Source organism: Ursus americanus, chromosome 23 (genome assembly GCF_024610735.1).
Source record: "Ursus americanus isolate L20-20 chromosome 23, mUrsAme1.1.p, whole genome shotgun sequence".
NCBI lineage: Eukaryota > Metazoa > Chordata > Mammalia > Carnivora > Ursidae > Ursus > Ursus americanus.
In genome coordinates, this window is record NC_142149.1 from 8,063,069 (window position 1) to 8,089,721 (window position 26,653).

The 26,653-nt window shown below is 55.4% G+C and overlaps 1 long non-coding RNA gene across 1 annotated transcript in view; it reads left to right on the forward strand.

The window, feature by feature from the left end:
• Positions 1 to 816: 816 nt before the first annotated feature.
• Positions 817 to 26,653, forward strand: part of LOC123802917 (uncharacterized) — a 142,659-nt gene continuing 116,822 nt past the window's right edge. The window contains exon 1 of the long non-coding RNA XR_006782695.2: positions 817 to 1,385. This is a non-coding gene — a long non-coding RNA (uncharacterized LOC123802917). The remainder of the gene's footprint in view (positions 1,386 to 26,653) is intronic.

A 26,653-nucleotide genomic window follows, 5' to 3' on the forward strand; every position in this document is an offset into this window, starting at 1 on the left:
CTGGCACAGTCAGGCGCCCTGGTCCACACAGCCCCTTGCACGTCCTTCTCTCACTTGACTGTGAGCTCCTTGAGGGAGGACTCCCACCTTTGTGCTCCTAGTGCGTGCTGGTGCCCAGGTGTTGGATGCACGAGGCGGCAGCTGCAGAAAATGAAGCCTGATTACGTGCATGGCAGCCTCAGAATTTTAATCTGGTGGCGGGCTGGGGGTGGTGGTGGTGGTGTCCCAGGGTGGCATTTGGTTTTCAGAGGTGGAGCCTTGTTGAAACCAAATTTGCTTAGCACTTAACAAATGAAAGGAAATTACAGTTCATATTAGAGATGGGGAGATCGGGCCACCCTGTGCAGGCGGGCCAGCAATGAGTGTGGTCCCCTCCCTCTTTAACCAGGTGGAAGCAAACTCTAATGTCCTGCGTGTCAGATGAAGAAGCCGAGGTATACATGGTAACTCCTCCGTAGCAGGCTGGGACTGCAACCTAGCTGGGTTTGTCTGACTCCAGGGCTACCAAGATTTGCCATCCTGGGCAGCATTTAGGGACTTGAGGTGACCCACCTTCTGCACAAAGACCAGCCTAGACCTAACGGAGTTGACAGCGAGGCCGGAATCCCAGCCTTATCTACAAAGGAAGGGTGCAAGGGAGCACAGCTGTTTCGGGTGGACCCCAACCTTTCCTACAGCTGTTGGCGTTTGCGGTGACTAGGTGGAGGGAACTACACCTCCCAGGAAGCAGTGCGGCCCCCAAGCTGCCCCCTCCCCACGCCCCGCCCACCAGGCCCCGCCCCGCCTCGGGCCGGCTGGTATATAAGGGCCGAATGGCCCGGCAGCTTGCAGAGCGCGGAGGTAGCGCGAGCGCGCGGTGAGGTGCTGGGTCCGGGAGGAAGCGGCTAACACAGCAGGCACGCCGCCCCGCACTTCTCCCTCCGCCACTCCTGCCGCGCGGCGCCCACCCTACGGCGCCCGGGCCCCGAGGACCTGCGAACCCGAGGCCGAGAGCGGAACTGCCCCGGGCGCTTTCCCGGGCTTGGCTGAGAGGATCCCGGAGGGATCTCAGGGCTCGCGCTGGCGATGCGCAGCGAAGAAAGACGAGGAGCTGCGTCCGGGCTGGGTGCCCTTGGAGCACCAGGAGACGGGGTGCGTTCGCCCCTCTTGCCAGGGGGATGCTGCCAATTAGGAACGCCGCGGCGGGGTCCCCGCCATCTCCGTGGGGCCTGAGCGCAGAGCCCGGGGCTGCCGGCGCTTTGGCCTTGGATGGAAAGTGGGAAAGGGCTCCGGACCTCCTAACGTGGATTACTTGGTGTGTGTCAGCCGGGCTCCGAAGACCCACGACCTCGTCTCCATCCTTGGATTGATTCATTCCACCTGGCAGTCGGGGCGCTTACCGGGAGGTGAGTTTCCCTGCGAGATTCAAGGGAGGGGGTTTGAGTTGACTCGTCCCCCCACCCCCCGTCCTCCCCCGCGACGCTCTCTGAAGGTCTCGGGTTTGGAATGAAATTTTTGTTCTTGTATTGACGTCTCCTCAGAGGTCATTTGGCCATTCCTCTGCCTCCGGGCGGAGCCGTTTGGCCCGGGTCGCGGTGGTCAGCGTTCCTGCCGGGCGTTGCGGGTCAGCGCGGTTCGCGTCCCCAACGCCGCGAAGCCGCCGGCTGCCCTTCGGGACAGACCCTCCGCCTGGGGGGGAAAGGCCCCTCGCCCTTACCTTTGCCCTCGTGGCCCTCCGGGGCCCGGGGCCCGTTACTTCGGGAGCGGAACCGCCTCGGCGAGCTCCAGGCCTCTGCTCACCGGCGACCCAGAACGCGGCTGGGGCGCCGCGCCTCTTGCCGTGGGGGGTGGGGGGGCCGTTTCTGGATGTCCCTGTCGCCGGGCCTTGGGTCAGCGGCTGTACTGCAGCGGCCTGGCGGACGCCGGGGGGGTGTGGACAAGGCTTTCTGAAGGGGAGGGAGATGGAGGGATTTCGGCCCACTGCGTCCACCGGCGCCTCTACCCGGTACTCCACCCCCGCCCAGCGCAGTCTGTTAATGGAAGGGGTTCGGGGCCGGCGTGGGGAGGGGGCTTAGTCCTGAGTCCTGAACTAAAAGCAAACCTCTTCTGTATCTGTAGCTCTGTCCTCTCCCTGTCCTTTTGTGTCAGCGCTGTTTGGGGCAACTCTGTGCCTGTCACTGAGTAGGCTCGGAATAGATGTTTGTTCAATGACTGAGCGAGTATGGGCTTGATGTACAGATAAACCAGGGTCCTCCTTTACCTTCTCCCTCCTTCCCACTTGTCCTCAACTCAAGGACTCCCCCCTTCACTTCCCCGAAGATGGCTTCCTGGAGATGCTTTCCCAGATGTGGGATTCCCTTCCCTCCCCACAACCCTATTGGCAGCCTGTCCTTGCTGATCCATTTCCCGCCCAGAAGTCCTTCCTGCGCAGACAACTTCTGGAGGCTGTCAGGGGTCTCCCTGGGGATGTTCTCAGGGCACCCTGCCTCCAGCGAGCACCTGCTTGGGGAAGGAGGGAAGGCCAGGCACCACAGGAGGAGAAAAGCTGATCTGTGTTGGTACTGTCCCCTCCCCCCTCCCCCAAGGAGCCTGTGCCTCTGGGAGCACCCAGGTCCCTGGAAGTGCTCACGTGGGCCCTTCCCCACCCTCTCCCCCTGCCAGCCCCCCGGGGAGAGGAACTCTTAAACTGTCCCACGATTGACCTGCAACTCCACCTCTGTATCTCACTTGATTTTAAAAGTAATTAATGCTCTCTCTCTTCTTTAGAAAACCACAAAAAAGTGGAAAAAGCAGGAAAAAATACCCAGTATCTGACGCATTTCCTCACTGCTGAAACCCTGCAATGTATACAACGTCGTGTACTGTTTTTTTCCTTTTTGCCCCCAAGTAATGACCGTATTCCTCTGCCCTAATCCGACAACTCCCCTCTAACATTGGACACTAAGGTATTTCTAGATTTTTACCCTGAGAAGTGATGCATTGGTGAGCATCTTTTGTACATAAAGATTTGTCCACTTTTAAGATATTTTCTTTGGAAAATTCCCTGAAATACTCTTTGCTTTAAGTCAGAGTCACGTCTGAAGTGAGAGGAAGGCCCCTCTGGGTAGACATTTCCAAGGTGGGCTTGGAGGAGGAGAGCCCCACCATCCATCACTTCCTACCACAGCTAGGAGCCGGAACAGGGTAGGCGCTGGAAGACACTTGCTGAGTAAACGCAGTGTTGTGTTCGCTTCGGTTTTCCTGAAGCCGGTATTGGTATGAGAGTCACTTAAAGTTTGCGTCCAGGACTACGATGTAAATTATTTTAGCAAGGCCTCAGGGGAAGATTTAGTAGGCAGCTGGATTAAAAATGCTGTCCTTTTTTTTTTTTTTTAAAAAAAGGAATTCACTTTTGATTTTGATAGAAATCTGATAGATTTACAGGAAAGTCACAAAAATAGTGCAAGGAGTTCCCCTGTACCCTTCACCCAGCTTCCCTCAATGTTAACATCTTTCTAGCCACAGCGTGGTGATCAAAGCCAGGGAATTAACACTGACAGAATACTTGCAACTAATCTTCGGGATTAGTTAGGGAACGAATACCCTTTTTCTGCTCCAGAATCCAATTCAGAATCTTGAATTGCAGGGAATTCTCTTATAAAAAGATGGGAGTTGAGAGGGCTTCAGGAGACGCTCCTCTTCTTCTTCTTCTTCTTCTTTAAAACCACTCTCTTGAGGTGTGACTGACCTACGCAAAGCTGGTCAAATTTAACATAAACAACCTGATGAGCCCAGTCACGAGTGGACACCGTGAGACCTTCACCACAGCCTAGGCCATAAGCAGGCATTGCCTCCAAAAATTTCCTCCCACCCTCTTTATCATCATTATTATTTTGTTGATAAGAACACTTACCAGAAGATCTTCCCTCTTCGCAAACGTTTAAGTATACAATGCCGTATTGTTCACTATGGACGCAGTGCCGTTCATGAGAACACTAGGCCTTATTCATCTCCGCAGAGCGTCTTTCTCCTGGAGGTTTTAAATCGAGACTTCTTCCACTTTCTTCCCCAGGTTGACTTGCCCCTCTCCCTCCCTATTTAGGCCAGCAGCGCAGCTGAGACCCATGAGGGCCTGGAGGGGAGAGGAGCCCGGACCCCAAAGGCAGGAGCTTCTCTGGGACCCCCTCCTTCCTCCCCCCTCCCACACCTCCACTGGGAGTGAGTCGTTTAGTAAAAATGGGGTTATAGCCTGATCTGTCCTGACATGTCGTGCAAGGGGTAGGTGGATGGATGACATCCGGTGTGCGTGAGAGCCAGGCGCCAAGCACCGAATCCCATGCTGACAAGCCCAGCGTGCGAGGCCTGTGGGGGTGACTCACGGTGGCCGGGGCAGCAGGTGTGCTGGGCTGCTGAGCGTGCAGACCCGGCAGAGACCGCGTTTCCTGGTTATCTTGGCACCTTGAAAGGAACAAAGGCTTCTGCTCTTACCTCGGACTGGGTTTTGGGTATTGTCAAGCCCCCAGGGCCAGGAAGTGATCCCCCTTCTCTTTAGGGGACTTCTTTCTCCCGAGGGCGTTTTGGAAGCCGCTGGCTGACCAGACGGAGGCTGGCCCCAGGGTCTTTGCATAAGAGAATCCTGAGGAAGCCCACGGCAGAGGCCCTTCTCCTGCCCCTACAGCAGACGCCACGTTAGCCTAAATCTCCTGCCGACAGCGCACCCTCGAATTAGGGCCGTCCTCTCCAGCGTGGGGTGGCTGCCCGCACAGAGCGGACGGGATGTTTGTTTGGGATCAGGAAGTTTGGAGTTACCTGAATCGCAACACAACAGACTTCTCTCGTCCAGATAGAGTTTCGGTGTCGTGAGGGTGTGGTCGCCTAGGGTCGCTTTTTCCTTTCTTCCAGGCTCTTCCAGCCTTCCTGGGGCCTGCTCATCCTCTCCCTCCTGCCCTCTCCCGTGCACCCTCTCCCATGCACCGGCCCGGACGTCTCTGTCACCAAGCAGCTCCAGCGAGGAGCCTGACAGGCAGTCTCCGTGGGAGCTGGGTTGGGGATGTTGTAACTAGCTCGGAAACAGCTTCTACACCCGCCTTGTCCCTCTCCTCAGTGGCTCCTCATGGGCCCTCCCTTCTCAGGAGCCTCTGCTCTTCCCAGCTCATCGGGGCTCATCGTGGGTCTGGCCCAGACTCTTCACTTTGAGCGGCTCCACCAGTCCCTCAGGTTGTGGTTTGCACAAGAATGGATTGGTCCAGGAACTTTCGAAAAATGAGTCCTCTCAGCAGCCACCCTGCCCTCCCCCACCTTATGCGTAGGGGCAGGGGCCTGCTCAGGGGCCTGCATTTTTAACAGGCGCCCCAGGCCATTGCAATACTGATGGACACTTGAAGAATCAGGGAGTGGACTGACTTCTTGGCCGGCAAAAGCCGGAATGGAGCCTTTTCCCTCTGAAGCTGCTTTCTTTTTTTCTCCTCGGGGAAGCCTTCCAGGCTTGCCTCCACCTGGTCTGGGTCCCCACATTTGTTTGTGCCTGTTTTGAAATCAAAGTCTTGCAATCAGGTATCCTTTGCGCTTGGTGAGGACAGAAATGGCTGTGTTTGGGTTAGTGATAAAGGACCGGCAGTTCTGGGCTTTGGAAATAAATTAGATCTGCAGGCTCTCCCCTCGGATTTGTGAGGTCTCTGGGAGCTTGGAAGAAGATGCCCCGGGATAGGCAGGCTTCTGGTACTTTTGTTTTTTGTGTGCCCAAGCAGACCACCGTTGCTTCTTTTCTGGACATTGTCGTCCTAGGCGATGTCCACTGTCACCATGGAGCCGGTCGGGGTCCTCCATGGCCAGGTAGCACCCCCTTCTGTACATGGGAGATGCACCCAGCTCACTTTACAAGAGTAAGAGAACGGTCCTGGACGAATATCCGCGCTTTGATCCATGCCATAGGCTAAAGACACCCCGCTCAAAATCGCGTGCTTTACAGACTAGGTTTGCGCCTGGGAAAAGGTCTCTACGAAACCAATCTCGGTGGATCACATGACGTGCGAAAGGCCTGGAGGAAGCATCCAGGCGGAGGAATGCTGAAAAGGCTAGTTTCTGTGGAAGCATTCTTTCTGTGATGTGAATCATCGCCTCCTCCCGCATTTGGTGTGTTGGTACAGGTTTTCACATACAAGTCTTGAAACCAGGTGCTTTCTGGGGTTGGTTAAAACAGCAGTGGCTGCAGGGGGACGGACGATAAAGTTCTGGGTCTCCAGAAATGAGTCAGACCTTCAGTCTCTCCCCTCGGGTCTGTGAGCCAGCCCCCACCCCCAGCCCCACCGTCGTTTGGAAAATGCCCCTTACAAGGGGCTGGTTGTAGTGATTTTCAGACCCCTTTCCTTTCCTAAAACGTGGCCTTGTCCCACTTTAGAATTGTCTGTGCTTTCCTTGGACTGACCGGAGAAGCCTGAGCAGTATGGCACAGGACAGACCATCTCTGCCTGTGCCGAGATCCATCCGGCAATGCGCTCGCTATGGCAGTGCCTGCCTGGTGAGCCACCAGTGGACTGTTCCCTTTCCCTCACCATAGACACGTGGCCTGTCATTTGCCAACACACTCCCTCTCTTGTAACTCAGCAGGTATTGAGTTCCTCCTGGATGCTTCCTCAGACACGGCTGCTGCCCCTTGGTTCTTCTCCTATGGCCGGAAGCTGGCTTGATTTCGCTGACTCTGGGGTGTGTGGGGGGAGGTTCTGCTCTGCCTTAGGCCTGGAAGGGAAGGTCTCTGAGAGGCCGGCCTTTGGGGACAGATCCTTCAGCGTCTGGATGTAGGCCTCAGGAGCTCTAAGTGACAACGATCGTCTTGGCAGTTGTACTTTCTTCACTTAGCTAATTTTAAATTTTTTCACCTTTCGTTATGGTGGCAAATTTTACCAGGGTAACCGGGTTTCATGTGCGCAACTAATGGCATTCACACTGCCTTTCTGTCTGGCTGCCATCCATCCCCAAACCGTCGTCAGGATCCCCAGCTGAAACTCTGGGCCCTTTCAACACTAACTCCCTGTCCCCCTCCCTCAGCCCCTGACGACCACCATCCTGCTCTCTGTCTCCACCAATAGGGACCTCATGGAAGCCCAGTCACAGGATATATGTCCTTCCGTGTCTACCTTACATCACCGAGCGTCCCGTCCCCTGGTCGACCCACGTTGTAACAAGTGTCAGAAATTCTTTCCATCTTAAGGCTGAATCACTTTCTGCTGTGCGTGAAGAACGCATTTTGTTTATTTATCCGTCCGTTGATGGACACTTGGGTGGTTTCCACCTCTTGACCACTGTGACCGTGCTGCTCCGAACATGGCTGTGGAAATGTCTGTTTGCGTCCCCGCTGTCAGTGCTGTGTGTATGCCCAGAAGTGGGATTGCTGGACCAGGGGGTCATCTCATGTGTGATTTTTTTTTTTTTTTTGCGGAGCCACCGGACTGTTTTCCACAGCAGCTGCAGAATTTTACATTCCCACCAGCGAGGCAGACGTGCCCCAGCTTCCCCACATCCCTGCCAACTGCCAACGCTTTGTTTTTGTTTTTGATAATAGCCATCCCATGGAGTGTGAAGTGGCACTTCCATTTTAAAGGCAGATAGAGCAGGATGGTTAGATTGTTTCCTGCCCGGATTTACGCTCAGGATGTTTGTGGATCTCCTTTTCTCTTGGAGGAAGGATCTTCCCTGGGAGCTCAGGGCCCGGGGACATGAGGAGCAGCCGGAGTTCACGTGGGCAGCACTCAGCTCTGGGTCTGCTCTGTACGTGAAACGGTTTGGGGATCGAGTGAGGTCTTTAGGTCCTGCTTCTTTGCACTGGAGTTTCTCAAGTGATTTTTGTGTGTGTGTCCATATCCCATCTGGTACCACCCTGGACCTGGCGACATAGCCAGCTGTCATCCCCATTTTCCGGAAGAGGATATCAAGGCACAGGGGAGTGATATGATACAGGTAGAAATTGACCCAGAAGAATCGTCCCCCGTCTCCTAACCTAGCGCACCCCGTGAACAGTGAGTGTTTTAGAAGTGTGGGTGCAGTGGGCGGGGGGGGGGGGGTGAGGGCTAGGAAGATGGAGATTGCCATTGGAGAGGACTCCAGGGGGAACCTTCTTTATACAGTCAGGTTTCATATATGAAGTTTTCTGGCTGTGTGTGTATCTGTGTACGTGTGAAAAAAAATTAAATATTTTTCAATGGAACTCTTTTCTGCACAGCCACATGGCTTAAGAAATGTCCTTTGGAGCACAGTGGTGCCATGTCAGATTTCTGTCGCCACTCCCATGGAGACCCCTGGCTAGCGTCTGGGTCAAGATGCCCAGCTCCCTCCTCGGGTTTTCTTCCCGAGGCCGCCTGTGAGCCCCCAAAGCTCACACCTCTCCAAATGGTCATCAGACATCCCAAGTGCGCGTCCAGCCACGCGTGGGGTGTTGGGGGGTTGGGGGGGTGAGGTGTTTGCAGTAAGTGGTCTTCTTGGCCTGGGGACAGATTATGTCTGTGCCTCAGCTGTGCCTCTCCCGGGCCTCTGCCCCTTCCCCCAGGTGGCAGAAGGAAAGCGACCTTGCTTCCGTCCCAGGAGCCATCAGGAGTGTGGTGGTTCTAGTTCATTTTGATTTTTGTCATTCTGATGTTTCTTTTTATTTTTAAAATGAAGCAGCAAGAAACAAAGCTCTATTCCTCTGCATGGGGTGACAGAACAGGATGGTCCGGAGCCCCAGGAGGCTTTCTTCTCCCTGGGAGGGGAAGAGCGGAGGCACCTACCCATGACATCTCCCCAGTGCAGCCCGGCCTGTGCGCCTCCCTCCTCTGACTTCGCAGGAGACTTGTCTAGTGGCCCCAGGGTCACCCTGGGGGAGGCTTCTCTGAATCTAAGGGACTCTGTGGCCACTGGCAAGCCAGTTGGGAAATTTAGATGTTTGGGTTTTTAATTAAATTTCTTAAGTAGAAACCAGGACTGTGGTTAACCAAAGAGCTGAGATGGTCCTGGTTTTGAATTCCACCCTGACCATGGGGCTTCTCTGCCTTTCCTGGAATTGTTTTCCTGGTCACTTCCCGCTGACCTGTTTTTATCCTGTTCTCCCCCCGCCGTCCCCCGCACGTTATATTGGAAAGAACGCCTCTCCTCTTTTCCTGATTCTTTCTCTCTGCGCTTGTCCTTCTGGCATCTGTCTGTAGCGCACCGCCTTGGGGAAGATGCCCGTGTGACTGCACCCATGGTCCGCAGGCAGAATGGCCATTTGTTATCCCCTGTCCCCTAAACCAGGACCTTGTCCCCTTCCTTCTGCCTCCCTGGGTAAGGGGTCAACGAATACAGTCCGCCAACCAGTGCAGCACTGGTTACGTTGGGAAGGAGAGAGAAGCCAACCTTCTGCAGGCTGGGAGCAGGTGGTTCCAGCGTCTCTTTCATTCTCACAGGCCTGGATGTGGGTGGGCATCATTATCTCTGACGTCAGAGGTTTAGAGACTTTAAGGAACATCCTTAAGGCGCCAGAGCTTTGAAGGTTGGAGCCATGGTTCAGACTCATTCTTGGCCCGTCCCCGACACGGGGGTCCCATCCCGGCCCAGTCACCAACCTCTGTGTGACATTGTGCAAGTCAGTGGACCCCTCTGGGCTCCATTCCTCATCCATAAAAGAAGAGTCTGTTTTTAGATTGGGTGCTTTTGGTTTCAAGTTACAGAGAAGCCATTTCTACCTGGCTTAAGTCATCAAGTTTGGGTTGTTTATTTGACCGGAAAGTCTAGGTGTTGTGCTGTTGGGTGACTTGGGGTGATTTGGCTCTGTTTTTCTCCAGTGCTTTTCGTTCTTGTGTTTTAATTTCCCGGTGAAAGCAGAAAGGCAGAAGTATTTGCAAACCCCTGCCTCCACGGACCCAGAGCAAGAGAATACCTTTAGCTCAGCTTTCCAGAGGCCTGACCCCGCGGGAGCTCACCCCTGGATCCATCTGTGGGGCCAGGAGGTGGGAGACACTGATTGGCTGTCCTGCAGTCACATGCCTCACAGCCCACCTGTGGGTGGAGGCAGCTTCCCTCCCCAGAGCCACTGGCATGTGCCAGTGGAAATTAGGGCCTGAGGAGCAGGGTGGGATGCAGAGAAACATCAGATGTTTGCTACGAATGAACTGGGGATAATCCTCAGAATGAGTGGTGGGCAGGGAAGTTAATTGTGTTTCCCGTTGTACAGCTAGGACCTCGCAGGTGTAGGGGCATGGTAATGCTCAGTGACGGGTGGCAAATGGAGGAACCTTACCAGTTCTTTCCTCCTGTGAGTCTCTGAACCCGGAAGTCTATTTGGCCAGGCACCCAGTTAGACCAGACAGAGGGCTTGTCCTGGACCAGCCACCCATGGGGACTTCTTTAGCTGCCTTATCTAGATGGTGTTCACACACATAGGGGCCAACTTGTTCCCCAGCTTCTGGGGGCTTCTTTAGAGAGATGGCTCTGCTCTCTGGGCTGTTGAGCTCCGGCTGGGGGCCCTCCTTGCTTGCTTTTTCCGGATGTTACACAGATAGGCTTTGTTTGGGGAGCAGTGACTCATGCTCCCGGGTCGTGCAAGCTCTTTAGGGCAGCCATGCTGCGCTCACAGGTGCTCCCGGCCGCCGTCCTCATTTGCCATCGAGAGGGAAAAGGTTCATTGTCGTGGTGATAGATTATTTCTACTCTGAAGCTGGCGTGTCAGTGGCCTCTTTAGGAATGGGGGTACAGTGGAGGAGAGGGGTGTCTGCCATGTGTTAAAGCGATGGACGTCCTAGGACATGTGCTCGCTGCTACATTTGGTATTGCCCCATTTACTAGATGAGGAAGCTGAGGCTCCCAGGGCTTAAATCCCTTGCCCAGAGTCACTCTGCTGGTCAGTGGCAGAGCCAGACCTTGATCTGCCTCCAGGTCGGCACATGACTGCTTCTGCCTAGCTTCTGGCGGCAAGCTTGCCTCCCAGCCGCCTTTGGAAAGTGCTGAAAGTCACACATAGACTTGATAACGTCTCCATAGCTCTGATTCATCCTTCTCCACTCTTGCTCCCGAGGAACCCATGGGCGAGTTTAAACCTGTGTTTCCTTCTCCCTTCTCAGTGAAGTCAGCGTTAAAAAAATTGACACCAAATTCATTCAAAGATTCATCTGCTAGAGTTTCCCCGATGAGGACTTATCACTCCCTGCTCCCGGGGTTCCAGGCCTTTCCCTGACTTCTACCTCTTCTGTCTTGCCGTCCTCCCATCCTCTCTGCAGATGTAAAATCCGGTGGGGAGAGCTAGAAGTCCTAACACACCAGCTCCCGACCGGCAAGCGTGGAGTCAGGATCCGGATGCAGGTCTGTTTCATTTTGAAACCACTACATTTTCCTGTAGTACTGTCCTGACTCTGTTGGCTTAGGAGATGCTCGCGTCCCAGACATGCGTCGACGTGCATCGATGTCATCAGTCCCTTTGTTGTCGACATCCCGTGAGGGATTCTGAGGCCATGGCATACCATAGCATTCCTGTCACACTTTCCATCTCTTGCAGTCATTGGCATTTAGAGTGCTCATTCTGGGGAGATCTAGCATCCTCGCTACAGGAACCTTGTAAGGTTGGGTGCACCTGTTTGAGTGGAACAGGGAAGTAGACTGGCCCACGATCAAGACATTTGGTGGGAATGTTGTGTTGAAGGGGGTGTAACCCTCCATTACCAGGACAGCATTGTGTGCACCTGACTCCTTGAGCTCAAAGCTGAGCTGAGCTTTCAGACCACACCTGTAGCTAGGCCTGCCCTTCTGATGTTCTACTTGGAAATCGGACAGAGTTGTCCTGGGCTGTACCAACATCACCTCCACACGGGGTTAAGGGCAGGGGAGAAATCCTTGCCCCATTTGGGCTGCACTCTCATTAGCCACCACGCACTCTGTCCTTTGCTCAAAGAACCTTTTAACTGACATGATTGGGAAGGTGGAGAATGGAGCCGGTGTGGCCTTGGGGTTGGGGAGCGGTGGCAGTCAGGGTGTGTCTAGTTCAAGGATCGGGTGGACTGAATCTTGGATTCTTCCTCCCCCTTCTTTTCTTGTCCCTTCTTGTCTTAAAACCCGTGTCAGTGTTACAGAAATGGACGTGCTCCATGGCTGTCTGCTTGAGCTGTAGTTCTCTCTCTCTGCTCTGCTGTCGCTGGAGATGAAAATTCCCACTTTCTAGTCAAGATGTCTAGTTCCCTTTGGGTTTTCTTCTTGGTAGCGAGGAACTTGGGCTGCAAAGAGTAGAATTTGGGAAGCCCAGGACGGGACTTCCATTGGCTTGACTACAGCGACCCGCGACTATGGTGACCCAGCAGCTCCAGGAGCCCTGTTGGCCTGGGTGGACGGACGGCAGTGGGGTGTTGGGGAGGACTCAGTGAGGTGCCCTCGATAGTCCTCCTTCCTGGGGTCTGCAGTGGGCTTGTCTCAATCCACTCTTCCCTGTGACGTGTTAGCTACAACTTTTCCTGAGGGGCTGTGTCCTTCTCGAAGTCTCCTTCCCCTGCTCTCCTGGTGCTTAGTCAGTGACACTGACAGGTGGAGGGGACCTAGAGTCCAATATCGCTGTCCAGTGGTTGCTCAGGTTATCCTTAAACTCACCGATGGTGCTCACTCTCTCTTTTTGCTCTTATCCAGTCTTTCCCTTCTCTGAATGTCTGTATTGCTAACAGTCTAATGTATGCCGCCAGGATTGGCTCACATACGTGGATTTTTCTTCTTCAGTACAATCAGAAGTGTGCATCATGGCACCTGGCCTGATGCCGACTCCAGGATAAACAGTGTATACTTGGGGAGGTGACAGGTGACAGATCAAAGGCCCACGCCACCCTGCCATCTTGTTGCTGCGTGTGGCTGTGGGTGCGGGGTCCAAGGACTCTGGCTGAATCATCGAGACACATTGCGTTGGGAAAATGGCTATGCATCTTGCCTTTTTGGAGGGTGTTACTAGTCTTTGCTCCAAGTGGTCCTGGGCATTGCACACCTCTGTCCCTTGTGCGTAGAATTGGTGGCTCAGCCAAGAGCCCTGGTTTTGCCCATTTTACAGTCTTCTGATTTGCCTGTGGCTTTGGGCAGGTTCTGCCGCATTTCGGGGCCTCAGCTTCCTTAGAGTGGACTCGATGCTTCCTTGATTCATTTCGGCATGGAGGGTGTCTCCTTGTTTCCCTTCCCTTCCCTGTTTTTCGGCAGATGGCCCAGAGCAAGGTAGGCAAGAAGAAACGCCCAATTGTTCTTGGTGGACACAGCTCTCCCCGCTATTTCTGCTGTACCACACAGCTTCCTGGAGAAGTACTGCAATGAACAGAAATGAAATCAAAACACACAGCCCTCTCTTGGGGCGGCCTTTATTAAACATCATTTGTGATATTTGGGATGTCTTCAGAAATAAGTTAGGGTGACCCTGTACCAAAATAAGCAACTAGAGGAGTAAATTACCCTCCGTGCCCCGTGGCTGGGGAGGATTGTGTTTATCGAGGGGCCTGGGGTGTCCTGCCTCCCCCCACCCTTTCCACCGGGAACCTTTGGACTCAAACTGCCTTTAATCCAAAGGATCGATCCTTTACTACAACGGAGTGAAGGCCCTTCGCTTAGGTCAAAATGAGATTCTTTTCTGCTTGCTGGTGGTTCCCGACCTGGCTTTGGGAGGCAGACCCAGCTCCAGCGAACACAGCCACGCCACCAGCAGCCAGCAGAATTCTGCTCTGCGGGGTTGCCTCTCTGCGGGCCTTTCTGTTGCCCTGGAGGCAGAGATGCCTGGTTATAACCTGAATTGTTCTGGGAGGGAGACGTCCTCGCCACGCCCCCTTTTCCTTCCCGCCCTAACCTCCCTCCCCTCCTCCTAGGGAAAAAAAAAATCATTCCCCTTTTCTGCATCTGTGTCTTTAAGAATTCCCTCCATTGTAGCCTGGGGACAGAGACCCTTCTGTGAGAGTCTGTTGGAGGCCTGTCCTCCGTGACACCCCGCCCCCCATATTAAAAGACCATCGGAACAAGCTCCCCATTCTCCTCTGGAGAGGGTCCCTCTGTCCCAAGCCAAGCAACTCTTAAGGGAGCGTTTATCCTGGGATACTCAGCTTACAAAGCCGGCTGCAGCGTCAGATAAACTCGCTCAGACCCGCAGGGAGAAGGACAAAACCCCCTTTATTTTCACCCCTGTGGGGAGACCAATAGAGACTTTGTGCTGGAGAGCAGGGGTCTACGCAAACAGGAGGGGTCTGTGGTGGGGCTGGTAGGGGAGAGCCTTGTGGGCCATTATCTTATCAGTTTATCTTTAGGGGCGATCTCAGCAGGGGGCAGGGGGCTGTACTCAGCCAGAACCGCCTAGGCTCTCCGCTCCAGGTCCCCACAAGCTCTTGGGCGAGTTTGTCTTGTCTGCCAGGAGGAATCCCTGGTTTCCTTCTTTGACCTCTTTGGATAGGGCAACACTCAGGCACTTGGCGGGCCAGGCCCCAGCTCTGTGTGCGCGTGTGTGTGTGCACCCCATCGGGGGGTCTGCAGGCACCCCCGGTCCCCACATGTGCCCCTTGCCATAACTCTGGCTTAGCCTTTGTTCTATGTGGTGTGAGGCTTTCACTCAGTCATGTAAACCAGAAGTTTCTGCGCTTGGTTATTCCAACGGAGTCTTGTTAGTTGAACACCTGCGGAGTGCTCTGCAGACCTGGGTTGGAGGCCCAGAGAAGGAGAGTGCCTGGCCTCCCGTCACCGAGCGGTGGGGAGCTTGGGGTTCTAGCCCCGCTGTGTCTGAGCCTAGAGCCTCTGGCTGCTGCCCTGCAGGAGGGCCCAACACAGCTAAAGGGCGGGTGGGGAGGAGCTGAGGGGGCCGGAGTCACAGCAGAAGGACGGTGCTGCCAGGCCCTCGGCTTCTGGCCTGGCTTTGGTTTGGGTTTTGTCCATTACCTCCTGCTGCTCCTTGCTCCCTTCCCCAACACTGGCTGGAACCCTGCTCTTTCGTGCTGGAAAGTGAAGCAGCGTGTTAGAGTCTCTCTCGCACCCCCCCCCCCCCGTACCCTGTGCCCTCGGCGTGCTCAGCTCCCGTGGGTGCCTGCTCTGGTGGGGAAACAGCAGAGAGCCTGTGCTGCCCGGTGGGGGCTGGGACGGAGGCGCCTGACCGCTGCGGCAAATAGGCTGAGTTAAGGAACCTTGCTGGAGCTGTGGTCAAGAAAGAACCTTCTCCACGAATGTCTGGGACAGAGGAACCCTGGCCCAGCTCCCAGCGTCTCCCCCCGCCCCAGCCCCAAATTTGTCTCTCTCTTCCCATTTTCTTTTCTTACGGTGAGGGTGCTAGACCCTAGGGGTTGACCTGTATGTGGGAGTTGGGGGAGGGGGGCAGGAGGGATGGCTCCTGAAACTCCTGAGTCACCTGTGTCCCAGCTCTGCACAGCCCTGCTCCTCCTGCCTGTCCCAGGAGTGGGTTCCTGGAGGGGGCGGGGTTGGGGGTGCAGTGGCAGCCAGGAGGGCTCTCCCGGCACTGCTTCATGGCCTAGTTCAGGGTCCCTGTTCCCATATCACAGCTGCCAGGGCCATCAGGGCCTCACATCCCAGGGCAGGAGGCTCCCAGACCTTGCCCATGTCTGGTGGAGCCTGCCTTGTCCACGGCCGGCTGGCTCTACCCTGGGCCTGCCTGCAGGGTGAACCTGAAGGGCGACAGTTGCCCCCAGTCGCTGGGAAAGTGGTAGAGGAGCAACCTTGGTTTGAACTTGACCTGCAGACAGACAGACAGCAGGAGCCCAGGGCTCTGCAGGTGGACTTCCTGCAGGAGGAGGCAGGGTCTCAGAAGCAGGTGCTGGGCACAGTAGGGGTGGGGGAGAGGAAGAAATAACAGCCCCATCTCAAACAGTTGGAGGGTGGGTCTCTGCATCCGTGGTGTGTTCCTAGACTAGTCTTGCAGGACTGGACCAAGAAAATGAGCATTACGGGACTGGAGTCCCTGCTAACTGTGCGGTGCGTGGGATCCAGAATATTCCCTGGGGACATTTACACCACAATGGCAACCTGCACCAGGGGGGACCAGCGGCAGGTGGGTGTGGATCAAGGTCACTCTGGGCAGCGGCTTTCAGGGGTGTGCCCTGGTTCTTTCTTTACCTTTACTCTTTATCTTTCTTACCTTTGTCTCTCTTGTCTCCCAGTTCCTCATGCGCATTTTCCTGTGTCTCAGGTCCCTCCTGCCCTGGTAGATGGCATCCCACCTCTCCACCCCTGCGCAGAGAAGGGTGGGACCCTTGCCATGGCCACAGTGAGAATGTGAGAACCCGTTGGCGCATACAGGCTGGCCGAGGGCAGGGAAGGGCTCAGAGGTCAAGATGCCGGTCTTCTGGAGGGTGGCTGACCTCTGTGGTCTCGGCCCTGCCAGGGAGGGGGGCGTGGTTTCGCAAACAGAGGTCCGGGCTCGGAGCAGGTGATTGAGGACAGACGGCGGCTGCTGGTCCCTTGCGGCTTCTTTCACACCCAAGGAAAGCTGCAGGCTCTGGGAATGGTTTGGGAGGCTCGAACAGCGCACGTGCGGGTCTGTGTCTGGGCGGGATGGCATGTGTTGCGCTTCAGCTCATCGCTCCCGCACAGTGGTGCAGCCCACATTCGAGCAGCACAGAAGAAGCCCTTTTCACCGGTGATCACCCTTCCTAGGGCGCCCACATGCCCTCCCACAGCGTGCCTGGGCGACCTCATCAATTTGACCGGGGGAAAAAGTTGGTCTGTGCTTGGCTTAATCCCTCCTGTCATTGACTTTTGCAGCGGGCGAGGGGAGCCCTCTTGTTAATGAGAGGTGCGTTCTGGAAAGTGGACTGAACATCCTCCTTTTATCATCGTCATTGTTAATTACCACCCCCGTGTGTTCCCTCTGGTTCCAGGCCTGAGCGGGAGGAAGGAGGCTGGGTTTTGGAGTCGCCCACCGACAGGGCCTCTCTCTGGACCGCACCTTCACGCACTCACACGCAGATGGGGAGGTGCCCTTTGCCGGCAGGTTTCTCTCTCCCCTGGACATAAGCCTCCTGTTCTTGCTCTGGGGGAGGGCGACACTTAGCACAAGGGAGACTTCAGCGGGAAAGGGGGAGCTGGGCGGGCTGGTGGGGTAAGTGGCAGGGGGTGGGGGAGTGTTGTCATTTATTAGGTCCCTGAAAACAATACGGGGCTTGTCTCCGGGGGATGGTGGTGCCTGGGGAGGCAAGCCAAGATGGGCCCAAGCAGAAAGAAAACAAGCACAGGTCTGACGAAAATGTGGTGACCCCGAGCAGCAGGGAGAAAAGCACCTTTGTTTAGGGAGGTCAGGGCAAGCAAGGGACGGGGAGGCAGGGAGAAAGTGTGTGGGGAGGACTCCCGCGCAGGACGGATCGCGGCTTCTGTGTCGGGAATATGAGCCCCTCGAAGGACAGCAAACTCCGCGAGAATTTGTGGGGTGGCTGGCCCTGATGCCTTGCATTCTGGGCCTGGTTTGGGGGAATCCGTTCCTCATCCGCTCTGCTCCTTGAGGGGGTCCCGAGAGAAGATCCCACAGGAGAGTCTTCCTGGGGTTTTGGGGAGGGAGGATGGATAGAGGGGTCTGTCTTCCTTTGGGGGTTCCATTTGGATGGTCTGACTCTGAGCAGAGAAGCCCTCCCAGCCTGGATCCAGGCCCTATGGGACATGGAGAGAAGGGCACTGGTGGGGTGCCGTTCACCTGGCCACAGATAGTGACAGAGACCTCGGGTGTCTGTTGACGGCAGGAGGAGCACAGAGACCTTCCTGCTGGAGTGCTTTCCGCCTTGGAACCTCCTTGACCACCCCTGTGAACGTCCCCGATCGCATCTGGTCTGCACACACCCTGCTGCCCCCTGTGGACGGATCTCCCCAAACCCAGTGACTCACTTTGGTTTCTAGCTAATGATTTCTCGGTTTTTAACCAGAGGGGCTTGTAGACCCCCAGCTGGCTCCCCATGCCCTCTCTGGTACGACCCTGCGGTTTTTGGTGTCGGGGTGAATTTGCCCTTGCTCAGGCGCTGCGTGCTAGCGGGACCCCAGCAGGAGACACGGTCCCCAGGATCTTGTTCCCAGGACAGCAGCCCTCACTGCCCATAAGGACCCTCCCCTCCCCCGGGGCCCCCTGCCTCGAGCTGGGTGAACTTGGACTGCCAGCCAGCTGCCAGCAGGAGCCATGATGGAGAATCCTGGGAGTGGGTGTGGACACTCAGGTCTGACACACTCCCAAGGCGGCGGCAGGAGTGGGGAGGGCCAGGGGCTCAGAATCACACCGGGACAGTTCAGCCCCCTTCTGAGGGAGGAGTTCTGCACTGTGGAAGCTCTGTGTTTGAACGTTAACAAATGCTAATGCCCTCAGCGGGTAGTAGCAGTTGCTAACACACTCGCTCATCCTGTGTTCCGAGCATCCATCGCTGTAAGGCGTGCGCACACTCATGCCCACATAGGCCTACGTGGGAGCTCGCTCAGACACGGGTGTACCCATCCACACACGCTCATGTATTCCTCACGATGGCCCTATGGGGAAGGAAGACAGCATCCTTCTCCGTATCTCACTGAGGAGGAAGGTCAGAGGTTACCCCCGCTCACCGGTGGTGCAGGCTGGCCCCCCAGGCGAGCTCCTGGTCTCAGAGGTGGTGCCAGTGAACCAAAGGACCGCTCTGAGCCAGGTGGTCATGCCAGCCCTCCCCATAGCCTTGCAAGGCCTTTGTGTGTCCTCTTTTTGCAGTGGCAGAGCTCACCAAGGTTAAATGACTTGGCTCAAGGTCACCGACTTGCCCACTGAGCTCTGTCGACCGTAAAAGCCAGTGCTCCCTCGCAGAGACACGTGGGGTGGTTCCCACTACCTCTGGCAAGTCATCTTGCAGGAGCGTTCGGATCACAACATCCGTATGTTTTGTGTTTGAGGGAGGGCCCGGAGAAGCCAGTGTTTCCTTCCCTCTTCGCTGCCATGGAGGAGGACAGGGTTCCCTCTGTCCCCTGCCCCGGGGAGGAGGGGGCGCTCTGCCCTGCCGTTCTCCCTGGGCCCGGCCTGCTGCGGGGGCCACTTCTGTTTCCTTGTCTCCCCCGTGGGCCCGCCCTCCGTTTTCCTCATCGAGGATGACGCGTCAGCCTCATGAAGTGGCCCGCTGCTGTGGAGACTGTGCCGAGCGGGACCCGTTGTTCCTTGAAGGAAATCGTCTGGTCTTCCCTGTTGTTTGGGGTCTGCCCTGCTTAGCGGGGCCTCCTTCGTTGTATGCGGGGAGTTGGGGGGACCTGGAGCGACGGTGGGAGGAAGGGGAGCAGATGCCGCCCTGGGCTGGGTTTGTGGCCTTGAGCTGTGGGGTCCAGCAGGTTTTCTGGGGGAGGAACAGGAGATCAAGGACACGGTATTGGGCAGGGCTGGTCCCTTCCAGGCCTCTCCTGTGAGTCTCCGTCTCCATTGACTTGGGTTTTCCTCCTGCCCCTTCCGCTGGCCCTCCTTCCCCTGCTCACCCTCTCTCTTCCTCCTTGTCCTTGTCCCCCTCCTTTTCCTCCTCTTCCTCCTTGTCCTCCCTCCCCCCTTTGCCCTTGCGTGGCTACCTCTCCTTAAAGGCACAGGCACCTGATGATAACTGAGCACCTACTGTGTGTCGGGCTCGCCACATCCTAACCACGTACTATGTCCCTCCTCCTGACACAAACATTGGAAGGGATTCCATTTTGCCGCTGGTTTTACTGGTGTGGCTTGAGATGTTCAAGTCCTGCCCAACAGCATCACAGCTGGTGAAGGGCCGAGCGGGGCTTTTAAACCCAGTCTCGGGACATGTACTGCCCTGACCCTCCTGCCTCTGTTCAAAGCCAGCTCAGCCCCCAGTTCCTCTGAGAGGCTCTGCTGGGGACCCCTCCCCTCCAGGCCATGGCTTGACCTTCGGATTTTTCAGGACTGACTTTTTGTACCCTGGTTATGAAGTTTTATTCTCAACTACCTCAAGCTGCTTTTTTAGTGTATCTATCTACAATTTAGTGTATCTTGTAAACTTGAAAATAGAGAGCACTTTCTCTATTACTTTTGTGTCCCCAGAGCATCAAACACAGGGCCAGGCACACTGCAGAGATCTTTAAGTACTTGTCAAATGGAAAGAAAAAGCAGTAACGTGGCATTTGAGTGTGTATGACATGCTGCCTTCTGGGGGCATTCCACGTGCAGGTGAATATTGCTAGCCTCATTTTATGATGAGAAAACAGCTAAGGCAGACCCAGGATCAGACAGCTGCCGAGGGGCTCACCTTCTCTGACCTGGAGACCCACGGTCTCTGCAGCCCACCACTGCCAGTGACATTCGGGGAAAGGCTCACTGGCCTCCGGTGGCGGCTCTGAATGTGGTGTTTCATTCTTTTCCCTTAGCCGCCTACGTGGCCACCAGCTCCTTTTTTTTAAAAAACCAGCTTTATTGAGAAATGACTTGCGTCCTATAAAGTTCATCTATTGTAATGTACAAGTCAGTGAATTTCAGTAAGTGTGTAGACTTGTGTGACCATCACCACAATGTAGTTGTTGTCCCATAATGCAGTTTTGAAACATTTCTAGCAACCCCCCCACCTCCACTGGCCCAAATTTCCTGGAATCTATTAGCAGCTGGTCCCCACTCCCCGGCCAGTCCTTGGTGACTGCTGATCTGCTCTGTAAATTTGCCCTGTGTGGGCATGGTGTGTCCATGCAATGACACATCTGGCTTCCTTCTCTTAGGAGGATTCTAAGAAGTGGCCAAGTGGCCACCACCGACTTTTCATTGAGTCATGTGTGTGTGTGTGTGTGTGTGTGTGTCTGTCTGTCTGTCTGTCTAGACTTACATACAGGGCCTCGGATGGGTTAACCGGGAACTCGCAACCCGGGTGGAGTTGTGGTGGGAGGGTGGGGGCCACACCTGGGGGTCTTAGCAGTGTCTTGTCTTCTGTGCTTCCTGCCGGGCTCCCGATCGGCACGCCCCACCTTGCCAGCCAGCTTTAATGGACCTGGCTTCCTCCTTCCGGGCGGTTTCGGCTTAATTAAGTCATAATGACAGACGGAGAAGCTCTGTTTCCTGGCAATTAAAGTAAGTGGAAGATTGGAACTTGGGCCAGCCCTCCTCCCAGACAGGAAGGACTTGACCCTCCCATGGCCTCGTTCCTGCTCCCCAGAGAAGGTCTGGGAGGATGTTGGCAAATTCCCTCCTCTCTCCAAGGCTCCCCACGGCTGCAGCTGAGTTTTCTCTGCCATGGCTGATTCTCAAGGCTGTTGTATATAAGGGTAAAAAAAAAAAAAAGAAAAAAAAAGAAAAGCCCATTTAGATGTATTTTCAGGTTTTTTCCTCCCTATGTCCCTTGCCCCAGCTCTCAGCCAAGGAGACAGGGAGTGAGGAGCCGTTTATTCATTCAGCAAACTGGTCCTGGGTGTCTGGCAAGGGGAGGGGAGGGGAGGGCTGCAGAGCCAGCCCCAGCCCTGTGGAGGCCCTCCTGCTGGGAGGGGAAGGGAAGGTGCAGGGAGGACAGCCTGAGGTGGGGTGAACAAGATCACAGGCTCCCAGATGGGAGAGGAGACCACGGTGCTCGGTGCTCGGTGCTCGGAGTGGACACAGCCTGAGGGCTAGGTTGTGGGGAGGGTGAGCAGAGCTCTGGAAGAGGGCAGGAAGGTGAGAGCTGGCTGGAGGGGGAGAGGGGGCACATGGCCAGAGCAGCGGGCAGAGCTCTGCTCCGAGGCAGGTCGCCCACAGAGGTGCCATCAGGACCACTGAGCTGCAGTCAGTGGGAGAAAGCTGGGCACAAACACCTGGTCGCACATTCTAGATGGGTATGGGCTGCTGGGGACGCCCGCCGCACCCTGGGACACGCAGTCACCGCTTGTCTCCACTGCCGTCCCCCAGAGGTGCTCTGGTGAGGTTCCTTCTGTTTTCCACCACGATTCAAAGCATGCTTGTTATTCCAGACCCTGTGCCCTTGGAAATCGTCTCCGCGGAACCCCGCCTCCCAGCCACGCGCTCATTCCCGCTCTGCATCTGGGTTTTGCAGAGTCCCGATCGATCTCAGAGCAGGTGGTTTGATTCTCGTTCTCAACGTCACATCGGTGTTCGTTTTTTCTTTCCTGCTCTTATGTTCCTCGTCTTTGTGTGTAGTTTTCTTGCCTGTATAATATCTGTTAAACCGATATCACAGTTCGCTTCATTCCACAGCAGACCGCCAGCTTTCGCTTAGTCTCCTATAAACAAGGCTGTCCGACTTCTTTTTCTCCGTTTTACCTATCAGTCCAAGTGGGTTTTTCAGTAGCAGGATGCGAGCTGCTGGCGCCTTCCTGCCCTCTGGTTTCTCCTTTTTTTCCTGCTCTCGAGCTACACGTCTTGGAAATAATACTTGGAGATGCTTCAGTTTTGTTCTTGAACGCGCCTGGCACGCAGCTGTGCCGAAGGACCATTCATCCCCTTCAGTGGATTTCCAGGCTCAAGGTGGGGTGCAGGAGTCTTCACATTTGAAGGAGAAACTTGAGTCTCAGGCTTGCTCTGTGTCCCCGAGGAACCCTCTGTCCATGTTTCCATGTTGGCTGTACCCCTCTCTCTTCCTCCTTCCTGCCTTCCCATCCTGGAAGGACCATTGGGCACAGGAGGGATGGAAAGAAGGGAGCAGCCTGCACTGGGATTCCTTCCAGGCGCTGAAAATTCTTCTTTTTTGTAACCCGGCCCGGGCTCAGGAGCTCTGAGCATTGAGCAAACACCCCTTGAAAGAGAAAAGCTGCTTTGTGCTCCCAGTGCTGATGGCCTGGCCTCAAGTGCCACCAATTGCCCCGACTTGAGAATCGCTAAGTGGTCCTGCAGAATGTGTGTGCATATGCGCGTGTGTGCGTGCGTGTGGGCGTGTGCAAGAGGATACACACGAACACATTTGTAGTGGGGGTGGCTGAGCTTTTATTCCAAGAGAGTTCTTCTAGGTACGGTCGTAAGAGGAGGAAGGTGATGGGAAATGTCACGGAGGACAATGTGACAGTGAGGAACTGGGAGGCTCTTCCTGTTCATTCTCCTGGGAAAGGACGTATTAACACAGTGTCAGAAAACACGGGCACGTGGCAGCGGCCTACGGATGAAATATGTCTGATGTCTCCTTGGCACGCTTGAGCAGAGACCCACATCACAGCGGTGCGATAGCTGCAAGTATGGATTCTGTTCTGTTCTGTCACTTGTACAACAAGGGAGGCTTCCCCGCGTCACTGCGAACCTTGGTCATGATCCTTCATGGCCCGAGGGCCACTGCGTCAACAGACCATTTTCTTAACAAGCCCCCAGTGCTGGGTCTTTGGGTTTCCATTTTTCACCCCAAGGCTGTCATAAACGTCTTTGTACTTTTGTACTTTGGGTTTTTGTTTTGTGTTTTTTTTTTTAATAATAAGAGCATCTGAAGTGACCCGAGTCTCTGACTTGACGATCAGAACCCCATCCCGTTCCTTTAAAGCTCCGGCGAGGTTGGGAAGAGAAGTGGGGCCCCCTGTTCTCTCCCCGTGCGGAAGCCTGGAGACGTGGTCCACGGGAGTTGACCTTTCCTGTGGCCAGAGAGGTCTCAGCTCGCTTTCTCAGGGCTGTACGCTCTCCGTCTCTTCATCCTCCTTCACTTCCAGTAAGAGCTCTCTCAGCGTTCACAGTGCGGAGCCTCCCTCCTGCCTGGGCCTCTTGAGCACTGTGGAAGGAGCCCCATGTGGGCCGTGTTCTCTAGCCTCTTCCCCTCGCCTTCCTCAGCTTGTGGCGAGACCCTCCTCTCCCTTCTGCCCTCTCCTGCCTTCTCCCCTCCTGAGTCTGCTTCTCCCCAGACCCAAGGCTGGTCCTCCCCGTCCTCGTGGAAGAGGGGGGCAGGAAGGCCAACCCCCCCCCCCCAGCGTTCACCACAGGGCCAGGTGAGATGGGTTTATGGCCAAGACGGTGGAGCCCCCACTCGCCTGGCTGCTTCTAGAATCCCCTAAGTGCTGAGTCAGCGCTCGGCTCCCAGGCCCTGGAGAATGGAGCAGAGAGGAGGATGTCGTGGGGTGTGGGTGCAGATCTGGTTTTGTGCAGGTGGATGCCCCCTGGCTTACAGGACCCGTGGCCCTGACCGTGTCAGGTGCTTGCAAGTGACGTTGGTTGGTGTCGGTCATGGAGGGTTTCACTTTCCTTTCGGAGTGCTCTCCTGCCTATAGAGGGGAGAAAAAAATAAAAGGGAGGGAACAATAGAATGTTCCTCGGCTCTAAAAAGAGTGAAGTCTTGACACGCTGCAAAGTAAATGAATCTTGAAAACATGCTGCTCAGTAAGAGAAGCTGGAAACAAAAGGACCACGTGGTGCGAGATTCCACTTCTGTGAAGGGGACAGCGGGTGAATGGCCGATGGTCAGGTCCTGGAATAGGGTGGGGGTGAGGGGGGCGGCCCTGCTTCCTGGGGGTGGGGTGTCCTTTGGGTGGGATGAGAATGTTCTGGAGCAGAGCGTAGGGATGACTGCACAACACTGTAGGCATGCTAGGTGCCACTGAATCATACATGTTAAAATGGTTAAAATGGTGAGTTTTGTGATATGAATATTCTAAGAAAGATGGAGAGGGGACGCATGGAGCTTTGCGATAGGATTTGTCTCAGGAGAAGGCTCAGAGTTTCATCTACTTGGTTTTCTGCCCGCATCCAGTCCTCTGTGCTCAGTGGGAAGGAGCTCTGAACCCGGAATTGGAAGAGGCCCTTGGCAAAGTGGACCCAGTTTTTGGAGAGTCTCTCGGCAGCAGGGAACTCTGTGAACGACGTGGAACCCACGTCCCAGTGTGGTGGGTGCAGAAGCTCTACCCTCAGGGCAGAGAAGGGGCTCCTGCTGAGAGAGGGGCTTCCTGGGGCCCGCTGGCAAGGGTGCCGAAGCTTTCCCACTCAGGGACCCCTCTCTCCCAGGCTGCTCCCAGCCTCGCGCCGACCTCCCAGGGCGCTTCTGCCTCCCTGGGCCTCCTCCTCCCTAAACAAATCGAAACCAAACAAACAACTATGTTGGTATCGATACAAACATATCGACATTATAGGTGAAGACATTTCCTTCAGCCTGCAAGCTTGTGTTCTTTTTTCCTTCTGATTTCAAAATACATTAGAACATTTTCGTGGCCTTTAAAAATACCGTGGGCCCTGCCCCTGTGCCTCCAGCCCATTACCATGATCAAGCCTCTTGCCCTGAGATGAAGGTCCCCAAGGAGGGGTTACAGGTCCCCCCAGGGAGTGTCCGCAGGGCACCTGCGGGGGGGGGGGGCAGTACTGAGGGTGGTGGCTGGGAACGGGCTCTCCTGCGGCTCCAGGAGCAGGCCCTACCGAGCCATGGTTTCCGCATGAGGTGGGTGTTCTTCTTGGGCAAAGAATATAGTCATCTACCCAAAGCAAAGCTCGTTTCCAGATCCCTTGCTCCCAGCATTTGGGTTCATGCATCACGAGGGCACAGGGAGAAGCCGGGCTGCTCCCTTCCGGGAACGATGGTGTATTCACACTGGCTGAGCTTGTGTGTGGCCCAGAGTGTCAAGGCCGCGTGCGATGCAGGCCACCGATGTGGAGCTGGTGGGAACTCACAGGCGCCTGGGGCTGGAGTGGTGGTAGCTTTCATGACGGGCCGGAGATGTATCTTCGGGGACCTCCATGGATTTCAACAGACTCATCCTTCTGGATGTCGGAAAGATCAACCTTGTCATTCTCTGCCCAGAAACCATTTTGGGGGATTGTTTTTGGCATAAAACACTGATTAGGACAGGACAGAAAGGGAATAGGTACAGAAAATTGGAGCCAGAGTATCTAACCCATGTTTCTGGTCCTGATGTGGAGTAGCTGTGAAAATCGGTGGCTGCTCCTTGTTGGGCATTTTTGTCAGGGGGGGAGTCTGGCCTGTTGCTCCCATGTCAGTTGCTTGGGGCACCAGGCTGGGTGGCAGGGAGGCCACGCTCTACCATTGGCCTTGGGGCAGGAACAGCGCCTGGAGTGTCCATTAGTCCTCTGGGCTTGCACACCTCTGTGGATTTGGGGCAGGGGCCTTGTCTGTTTCCTGTATTTTCTAAATTTCTCTGGGGGCAGGACCTTGCTGAGTGGTGAAGGGGAATAGGGCACTAGCCCTGGTGGCCGGACTGGGTGCTGGAAGGGACAGGCAGGTCTCGCAGGGCCCCCAGTGGGGGTTGGGGAACATGCACTGACACCCATACCCTTTCCTACCTTACTTTTTGTGGAGTGAGATCCAGCAGCAGATGTGACGTCATGGGGAGCACAACGTGCCAGTGTTTTTAAGAGCAGAGGGAAGTCTCGGGGCAGATAAAGGGGCTGCAGACCTCCAAACGGTGGCTCCCCCCCCCCCCCCGCCGCCGTTTGCTGGCAATGGGCCAAGGCTCCTGGGGACCCGCCCTGGGCTCCATCAGCAACATTCACCCCAGGTTTATCCCAGCTCCGGGTCGCTGAGGCCAGCGCTCCTGAGAACAGGCTCGTGTTTGCCTTTTGGGAGGTGCTGTGCTAATGTGAAAACCACCTTGGCCGGGTGATACTTCCCCAAGCTCGGCCAGCAACTGGCCCAGACTTCTGGCCATGGAAGTCACTTTGTACTTTCGGGATTTATGCTCCCCATCCATAAGTGGGATGATGGACCTCGCCCTCCAGGGGGCTGGGGCTGGTGTCATGAGGTGGTGTGCACCTGTGCACATGTCTATGTTGGGGGGAGGATGTTCTGTAAAGCAATGCGATCTCAGATGTTCCATGGCATCGTCTTTTTATATTTGAAGCACTTGGCAAGTGTGAGAATTTATACAAATGCAGACTGAGGGGCCTGGG